This window comes from Poecilia latipinna, unplaced genomic scaffold, assembly GCF_001443285.1.
Source record: "Poecilia latipinna isolate Pla-1442-1.1 unplaced genomic scaffold, P_latipinna-1.0 Scaffold1489, whole genome shotgun sequence".
Lineage (NCBI taxonomy): Eukaryota > Metazoa > Chordata > Actinopteri > Cyprinodontiformes > Poeciliidae > Poecilia > Poecilia latipinna.
In genome coordinates this window covers 157785-165151 of record NW_015114105.1, presented here as the reverse complement: position 1 = coordinate 165151, position 7367 = coordinate 157785, and the positions used below count along the sequence as shown (strand labels likewise).

The 7367-nt window shown below is 35.8% G+C and overlaps 1 long non-coding RNA gene across 1 annotated transcript; it reads right to left on the bottom strand.

Moving 5' to 3' along the window:
- Positions 1-3297: 3297 nt before the first annotated feature.
- Positions 3298-4657, bottom strand: LOC106963044 (uncharacterized). The gene is made up of 2 exons (XR_001428106.1): positions 4142-4657; positions 3298-4019 (listed from the first exon to the last, which is right to left on the bottom strand). It is a non-coding gene; the product is annotated as an uncharacterized LOC106963044 (long non-coding RNA).
- Positions 4658-7367: the final 2710 nt, after the last annotated feature.

Sequence of the window (7367 nt, the reverse complement as noted above, 5' to 3'; positions counted from 1 at the left end):
CATTAGGTACTATTTTAAACAAAATAACACATTTCTTATGATCCATAGGTGTAATTTATAGCAAAGCCAAGTTCATTTTCTTGGGCAATCAATTTCATGGCGTAGCAGAAGACTAATATAATTATGTAAAGCGCTGAGAGCTGAGTATCGCAGTCAGCACAGGCTTTTTTTTTTTTTCTAGATAAATGAAGATGCAATTTATTCACTCATAATTTCACACAGAAAATGCCATGAAGCAAATCCATATGAACCTCAAAAAAAAAAGGAAAAAAAAAAAAAAAAGAGCTGAAGCACTAATACTTTTTGATATAGACTACCGGGGCGTTTCAGTCAAGGCTTGGGGTAATGTATGAATTACCTCAGGTTTCCTCACATCACCGAGTTATCTTTCAAACAAGGAAGGAGGAGAAGAGCCTTTTGGCCAGGCCCTCTAAATCATCCCCCCGAGGAGGGAGTCATTCATTATAGTTACAATTATATCAATATCACTAACACGTAAGAGCTGCGATAAATCCTTGCGCACTAGTTTCTGTGACAGCATGTGTGATCCATGCAGGGAGATTCCTCAGCTACTGTTGTTCTGAACAGGCTGGGTGCATGTTTCCTGCCACTAACATGTTTTATGAATCAAGAGGACAGATCTTGCAAAGAGAAACTCAAAAATGTAATCTGAAGTTTCTCTTTCGCACACATTTCCATGACTACCTGCCATTTCTCTCGTGTTGGCAGTCAGTTGCGGAGACATGTTTGTGCCCCTTGAACTTTTTCACAATTTGTCACGTCGCAACCAGAAACGTCAATGTGTTTTATTGGACTTTGGTGCTATAGGCCAGAACAAAGCAATATATAATTGTAAAGTGGATTGAAACTGATACATAATCTCAAACGTGTGGTGTGCATCTGTATTCTTCCTCTTCTTGGCATATTGTAGATACTGCCTACAAGTCTTTTGGATTAAATCTCTGTTAGTGTTGCACGTCTATAGGTTAAAATAGTTGCACATTTGTTGTTGCACAATTTCTCAGTCTTATTGGATGAAAGTCATTTGTCTGTGAAAACAAATGTTTAAGTTTTGCTATAGATTTTCAGTGGGTTTATGTCCAAACTTTGACTAGACCATTCTAATATACGAATATACTTTTATTTCAACCGTTAAATTGTGCATCTAGACGTATGTTAAGGGTTGTTCTTGTACTGGAACCTGCACTACCATCCCACTGCAGCCCTAGAAAATTATTTTTCATGTCTACCATGTATTTAGCACCTTCAGTCTCCACAGAGCAACATCTCTACACAAGAAAAACATCCCCACATCCTGATGGCGCCACCACCATGTAACACTGTGGACATCAGCAATATTATTTTTTCTGATGTATATCACTTTTTTCATTTAATAAATACAATAAAATTTTGAAAAAAAGGTTTAACATAAATTAATGATTTTTTTCCAAGGCCTTGCATGGCACAAGAAAGAAACTGAAACTTTTTTTCATGTATTTGCTTGAGTCTGTAGTTCTGATATCTGAAAACAAACTTTGACGCTTTCATTAGTGATATGTGCTAATTTGAAGCTGCAGCAATGATATACACTTTGAATGTAAATAATCTCTTTATAAGCAGGATCTGATTATGACTGGATCCTGAGATATACAAGCCAGTTTTAACTCTTTTCCTCTTTTGTTTTTACATTTCTATTTATATTATTGTTACAAAATCAACTGAAGGTGCTTAAAACATATAGAAGAAAGTATTTTTTGACAGTTGTCAAGAAATTCTAGCTCTGATTATTTTCTTTGACATTTGTCAAAGAAAAATGTGGCATACTGAATCAATCTGACATTATATCACTTAAGCTTAGTTACAAAATACCCATAAAATTTTTTATAAACAAAATAAAAGATTGCAAGCAAGCCAATTATTCTGAGATAGTGTTAAAAAAAACATCATAGGAATAACACACAATATTGTTAAAGTTCATAGAATGACTACAATTACAATGCAATTAGAATTACCACTTTTATTTACCAACGTTTTGCTAATAAGCTAACAGTGCCATTGATACTGAAAAAAAATCTGTGCAGAAGTTTTAAAATGTTTGGTTGTTAAGATATTCAGGGGCTTTCGGTTTTGGTTTGACGTTTTTGGAACTCTTTCATCAACGCCGATCTAATTGAGGGTAAAATAAACATATTTGTTTTTCTGACTGTAGATATGGGCAACTGGAGGTTGACATTTGTTTGGTGACATTTCCTGATTGAAGATTGCCAATCTTCAATCAGGCCAGCTTCTAACTAATAGAAGCTGGCCTGTGTCACTTCACATTTAACAAATGGAATAAAATATCTTTACACCATCAATTGCATAAATATAAAAAAGCTTTTTGTTTTTTGTTTTTTTAAAGAATTTAAAAGAGCACCACTATTGGCGGCTCCAGCAGTTTTGTTGAAAACAGAATTTCCTTCATGTGGGATTCTTTTCTTCCATATTTGAAAAATGTGCTAAAATTATTATTCTTTTTTATTTCCCATTGATAGATTATTTTATTGCAGTAAAAGTGCTGCTTAGTTGTTTAGGGCGTATCAAAAAATACATCTGGAGAAAGTTGCAAACGATGTCAGATGATACAAAAACTTTACAGCTGTTTGAAACGATTACAAAGGAAAACAACCACAAATATAGAGGCATTAAAAAAAATCTTACCAGTCATCTGTGGAGAACACAGATGTAGAAATAAAAAAGGAGCAAGAATAGTTTGTGTTGTGCGCATTGAATTTTTCCATCTTCATTAAATCGAGTTAGGGCCTCATCCAGATCTGCCCATATGCCTGATTTTAAACTGAAGGACAGATGCGTCCCTCCGCAACCAAATGTTGAGACATAAACATGATGGGATGTGTCCAGGCAGTGAAAGGCAGCAGCTCACTGTGGACTCTGTGAGTTATCAAACAAACCCAGATGCCCTCCCCATGCAGTGACAAAGCGTCTGTCGCCTCTGCCCATTCAGCCACACACACAGTGGAGTGAATGTTTAATGACAACAGAGGCCACAGAGTGAAGGACTGATGGTGGCGTCCTCTGACATTTGTGTCCTCTGTCGCAGCAGATGGTCAGGGTGTGTGATCCACATCCAGCCAGACTCAAACCAGAACAGTTTCACACAGAGGAAACCTGCAATCAAGAAATGCAGGGAGATAAAAGAAAGAAATATCCTGATCTCTTCAGGACAATGTTTTCTTAAAAAATTAAAAAGAAAAGAAAGTGGAAGGATATTGGAAAAACATTTCACAAAAATACACACTGGTTTGAAGAACTTTATTTCCTTTTTTAGTGATTATCCCCGTCACAGAACACGAACATCCAAAGGGGTCACGTGGATTTTGGCTCATTGTAAAACAAATAATATCACAGAAACTCCACAGAACATCGGGTGCATAATTTGATATTTTACAGGAATATCAAGGCATTTTTAATGCAGATAAAAACAAGGTTTACAGTAAATATTATTGCATAATTGTTGTGTTCAAATTCAAAAGCATAAGTTTTATAAGGTGAGGAAAACCAGAAACTTTATTCATCATATTACAAAAAAATTATAAATAAATAACTTCATTACATTGAAACCTCCTTAAAACATGATGTAAATTAATTGCTGTGCAAATTTCTTTGGATTAGGTTGTGTGGCCTCATCTCTTCTTTTTTTTTTTTACATCTGCATACAAAAATAACATTTTATAATAAGCAAGCACATTTCTAACTTTTTTTTTTCACATTATTAGTAGTTGCAACAATAACTTGGCAGCATGCATTAGTAACATGACATAATTTATTACCTTTGCCAAAATCAAACTCAATGACATAAAAAAATATTTTAGCTTTGAAACTAATTGTTTTTCTATCAAAGACCTTTCATTTCTCAGTTCAGCTGAAAAGCCAATCTTTCCCAGAAGCGTCATAATCCACAATGAGATGCGATGACAAAAAAGCAGAGCAGGAGGCGCTTAACAAAAGGAACAAGGCGGCTGGAGAACAAAACAGAAACTGAATTTGTCACCAGATTTCTTTTGCAACATCTTCAAACAGCGCTTTTAACAACAATAGAAACTTCTCTCTGTAATTTAATATAGGATTGGATGATGCTCACTTGCACGAAGGAAGTCATCGCGATATGTTCCTGCAACGCTGACGGTCAGAGCAGCTTTCCTGGAGGCATGATTGAAGGGTGATGCTGCTTTCTGAATGGACGATTCTTCCCGTTGTACAGCCATTAAGCCGAACATTTTACAAGAGAAGCTGCTTTTCTCCTCTGCTACCCTTGTTTAAAAATCTTGTGTCCGTCGGTCTTGGTGAAATACATTACAAAAATGAAAACGAAACAAATTAGATGCGTGAGCTTTCCACCCACATCCCGTGCGTCTATGAGTTTAAAGGCCACCAGAATGTCTTGTTGTCGTTAATAGTTGGTCCACTTCCACGGATGTAAATATCAAGCCTCCACGGGGAGGGCGTGGTCTGATCGGCTTGTGTCCAATCATGGACACAAAATGAGCTCCATGCGCTGGAGTTCTTCTGGATTAATTTAGTTATTTAAAAATTTCAGCTGCAGAAAAAAAAATGGATAATAAAATAAAAAACATATAATTGGACTGAGACAATTAAACATGCATCGTCGCTCATGATTGCAACAATAAATTTTGTACTATTTGCATGCACATCCTTCCAACACACGTTTAGAGGGAGAAAGACACACACACAGAGGGAGAGAGAGAGAGAGAGAGAGAGAGAGAGAGAGAGAGAGAGAGAGCTCCATGCCCGTCCTGCCATTACGTTTCTCTTTTACAAAACAGCTCCAAGCAAAGGAACTGTGCTGCTGTGGTTCCTAAATGAGCTGAAGCATTCTTTCACCATGACAGATTGCTACATTTGATCTAAGCTGTACGCAGTCACACCAAAAGAATAATCTTGGAGGACATTAAGTTTTAGTCAGTGCTATTAAAATTTCATAAAAAATACATTTGTTTGGAAATGTAGAGTTGGATAAGGACTGGATTTTAACAATACTTGACAGATTCTAGCTAAACATTTTTTATCAGATAAAAATTAAAGGTGTCGGTTAGTCTGCTGTTGTTCTCCTTTGTGTGCAGTAGGGTTGGCATATCTGTTCAAACAGATTGTTATATGTAGGACTGCATACGATGTTTACATGGTATAAAAAGATATGTTTTTTTTTCTTTACTGTCTGAGGTTAAATAAAACAAAGATCAGTTTGAATAACCAACAATATTTTTATTTGCTGAATGTCAGAATAATGAAAGAGAAGTTTATTTTATTACTTTCTTCAAAGTATAAGTATAAACACTATGGGAATGTCCAGCCATCTTTACCATTCAGGAAGGAGATGGGTTCTGTATCTAAGAGATGAACATGTTTTGGTGCAAAATGTCCGTATCAATCCCAAAACTGCTGGCCAAAGCATGCAAAAGAGCATACATATTTTTAGTTAAATGAATCCTGTGCCAAAATAGCCTGAAGTAATTCTGACTGGAAGAAACCCTTACTATAAAAGCAACTGCAACAAAAAAGTAAGATTATGATTTTCAAATGCACCCAAGAATAAAGTCTTTAAATTTGGAAGACATGCACCATTTCAGTGGTACAGAGGAGCAACAACACCCTATTGTGTGGCTGTTTTGCTGGAGGGCAGACTGGTGCACTTCACAAAACAGATCCTATGCAAAAAATAACAATGTGACAACAATAAAGATAACAATAAGCATGTATTAAGGACACTAAAGTCAGTGTTTTGGAGTGGCCACCACAAAGTTCTTATCTCATTTCTATGGAAAATTTATGGGAAGAGATGAAATGGTGTGTGTGACCAATGGGACCCATAAAACTGACTCAGATACATCAGTTCTGTCAAAAGGAATTGGCCAATATTACAACAAACTATTATGAGAAGCTAAATAATATCAAAAATGTCCAATCACACAGTTTAAAAGAAGAAAATAATAATAAACAAAACATTTAATTATGATTACATTTAGGGGAAAAAATAAATGAAAAGCTTAGTTTGATTTAGGCAGTAAGAAGATTTTTATGTGCCTTCTATGCAGCGCATGTAAACTCATGGTTTCAATTGTATCAATTCAGTAAAGATCCACATTACATTTGCAACTGGTATAATTTCTGTGTTGAGGCAAGAATTTATCTTTGTGTCCAACTGTAATTGGTTTACTCCCTCTGCAAATGCTAAAGTCAAACTTCTAAACAAGCCGAGTTTCTTTATCCTCAGACAGTTGCTTTCTGTGTGGCACATCTTAGCTGCGGTTGTCAGGGAAACGGTTGTCATGCCAGCTTGTTAGAGTAGAATTAAAATGTCTAGCTGAGCATCATTTTATGCATTGATCAAAACCAATTCTTAATTTGTATTTATTTTTAGTGTGGAGGATGAAGCACACGAGCAAAATTAGTTTGGTGAATTCATTGAATTTCAATTGATTTAAGTCTTTGAAATATCTTATTTAAGTCTATTAAATACTCTGCAATCCTGAGTACAGTTCAGTGAAGAAAATACTAAAATTGTTACACTTGTTTCATTGACCCAATTATTTTATCGGTGTGTCGTGTGAACATCATCAGAGAATCACTTTGCCCTATTTGGAGAGGTTTACATTCTGATGCTGATTATTTTCCAATTAATTAATTCATAGATATGTAAACTACTTGTTTTGTCTCCATGTTTAATAGTTAGCTTCTAAAATAGATGTTTACTGTCAAATCGTTTATTCTTCTGATTTTATATATATGTTAATTAAAATGTCTTTTTCGCTGCCTTTTCAATCTATAAGCCTGTCACACCTTTGTCCTCATGATCAATCCTATTTTTGATACATATTTCAATTAAATGACTTGCTCTGCACAGAAAGTGGAGTATCAGAGCACAGCGGGGGTAAAATGGCCGCCGTCCCCTGAACACTGGGCTGGTTTGCAGCCCAGCCTCCCCCCAGTAGCTCAAATGATTCAGTATGACTCTTTGTTTTGAAAGATCAGATCAATTTAATAGCTTTTGTTTGAAGGGATTTGTTTTAACTGCGCGCTCAGACGGCTGTCTGGCATGAAGGAAAGTTTAAGGGAATGAAAGTGACTGTGAACCTGCGCAGATTTAAAGCCGCTGATCATTTCTGTGACAAGAGTTTCATTTGCCTTCATGCGCTCTTAAATCGCAGGATCTATCATCTTATAGAAAACCAGAACATCTTACTTATTCTTTCTCTGTGTCTCTCTCTCTCTTTTTTTTTCTTAAATTCTCTCCCCCCACCATTCAAGATTGGCTCGGTTAGAAATGTGTTTCTTGGATTTGGAATGCA